We start from the raw sequence: 2,604 nt of genomic DNA, 5'->3' as shown, positions 1-2,604 counted from the left end.
CTTTTACTTGATGAACGAAGCTGTGGCAGTTGAAATGGTTTGTACCTGAAAAACCGGACTAACATGAACCGATATTCGTGATAGCTTTTTCGTGTGTTAGAAGACAAGATCCGCTCTGGAGGCTGAGAACACAGGATAACTACGACCAATATAGCATATAGCAAGGTTTACTGGGAAATCGATTGAGCTGGAAATTTGGGTAGCCTGTTTTCTCCGGTTCACTTAGTCATCTATAAACCACGTACCATGGGTCCGTTGGTTTCGGCTGGGGTATTTTCGGTCACTGGATTGTGGAAGAGTCGCAGAGATTTCGTCACGCCTTGGGTTGATGACATAATCGGTTGGTTCCCATTCAATAAGTCTACTATGTGCTGACCACGGAATTTGCCGCTTTATTTTCGGAAACAAACGAAATCGTCTGACTACGTGATACCTTTCAATGGCATGCCTAACCGCGGGCCTGAATTGATCATGTCGCCATCAGGTATCGTTTACGTGGATCAGTAAGCGACCGCCGCTCCTTTTGGAACACGTGTGGATTCCTATCGTGCACTTTTCCGGAGACGCTTTCCTCTTCGCCTTCCAGGGTGGTATGAAGAACGGACAACTCGTAAACTGAGAAGTTAAGTCAGGTCATGATAACCATCGTTTGGACTCCCCTCCAGCTGTTGCGCCATCGAACATTTGTTCTTACGGGAAAAACATCTCTGCTCTTTGACAAAGCCAGGAGTTTCGTCCTTTGGATGACGTTACCAGGCTGGCAAACACTGAGTATCAGAAAACGGTGCTACTTCGTTCTCGGAGAAACGTTCCCATTGCTTCTGAACATAATTCAGCGTGATGAATTATCAGACGACAAGTGGAAGTCTCCATATTCGCAGACAACTGGATCAAGCATTTCGTACAACATTTCTCATGACTATCTGTTGCCACTCAGTTGGATCCTCGAATTGGAGCTGGACCCTGAAAACAGGAGTGCCCTTGAAGGTTTATAGCTGCATATGTTCTCTCAACCGCCTCCAAGTCCCTCGTCCCGTTGACCTTCCACCCTCGGTGTTCAAGGATGGGGATGCAGTTCCCAGTCAGTGCTTATCTGGTCTATTTTCTCCCATCCGAAAAAAGGAGACTGTCCCAAGCAACTGAAGAGAACTGTTGATGGTGCCCGTTTTCCAAAGCGGACCAGTAGTGAGTGCGATAATCCAGTCGTAATTAACCTCGGCACCACCCGTCCTTCCTTACCTTATGATGGCCTGAAAACCATTGACGCGGGAGCAGGAAGAGGGATTACGGCCTGATAGACTTTACATTGAACAAACGACACTCTCAGGTGCTAGAATAACGTACAAGCAACTCGCAATTTTAGTATCATTTGTGCATTTAACTCAATTCATACACTTGCTTAGGAATGGATTCCCCAGATCTTTGTGGAGAGTATAAGTTCTTTGTATTCTTAGAATTCCGGGCTTTATGAGCATACAGAGAGCTCTTCAGAAGCTTCCGTACACAAAGCGATATCCGAGAAGGATGCGCAATCTCTTCATTCCTGTTCGACTTCGTGGTCAGCGAGATAGTGAGACCCTGGAAGGTCTTCAAGACCCTGGTGTTCAAATAGCCTCTGACGAGAAACTTGTCGATCTCTTCGAAGAGAAGGCCCAGGTGTTTTTTGACGAACTGAACAAAGTTATCCCGTCCTCTTATATGCAGTCACTAACCACACCAGTTACAATCCAAGAAGCGGCACTGGAAGCTGCGAGCGTTTTACGTATCTTGTGATTTCAAGTGTAGCAGATGAGGTCAGTGCACAAATCTGCAGGGCTCAGGTCGCGTTTGCTTATTTGAGGCATCTATGGCGTCGAAGCATTATATCCCTGAGCCTCAAGGGACATATCAGGCTACAGTGTGCATTGTTTTGTTGTATGGCTGAGGGACTTGGCCTGTTCGAGGCAACTAGAAAGCGAGTTTCCGGTTGTGCAGTAGAGATCCCATTAAAGAATGTGTGCAGCATCAGAAGCCACGCTGGTTAGGCCATGTACTGCGTATACCGAAACGTCGTCTGTCGAAGATAGTGCTGTTTCGCGTGACCGATCCAGAGTGATGGAAGCAGAGAGGTGGCCAACCCTTGAGCTGACAGAGGGGTACGAAAGAGATTACGAAAAGTGTGGGTGCTTTCGGTGTTACTTGCTTTGCAGGATGGGAACTTCGTGACTCCTACTGCGCCTGGTTGTGGACGCTGAAAAATATTGGTGCTGATCGATATCAGTGGCATTCTTGCTGTCAGTTTCTATCCAGATTGTTTGAATGAGTGTCTGGAGGTGTAGGTACCTCGGAATGATTTTAGTGTGCTGGCTCTAGGTTAGCTCCCCATCTACCTTTATTCTTTTTTCACAAGGCTCCCAAATAAATCATGGTGGTACGGCAGCGAAGCATAATTGTTGAACGCTGATGTCATGCTCTTAGTGATATATATATATATATATATATGTACAATGAAAAATTAATCGTTCAACAGCAACACCCTTTCGGTGCCTAGCTGCCATGCCACTCGAAGGAGTCACGAGGGCTGGGATACTGCCAGGTTGACGAAACGTAGACAGGGGGAGTCGA

Source organism: Opisthorchis viverrini (assembly GCF_000715545.1).
Source record: "Opisthorchis viverrini unplaced genomic scaffold opera_v5_424, whole genome shotgun sequence".
NCBI classification, from domain to species: domain Eukaryota; kingdom Metazoa; phylum Platyhelminthes; class Trematoda; order Opisthorchiida; family Opisthorchiidae; genus Opisthorchis; species Opisthorchis viverrini.
The sequence above is the reverse complement of the archived record's forward strand: the minus strand, read 5'-3'. Positions refer to the sequence as shown.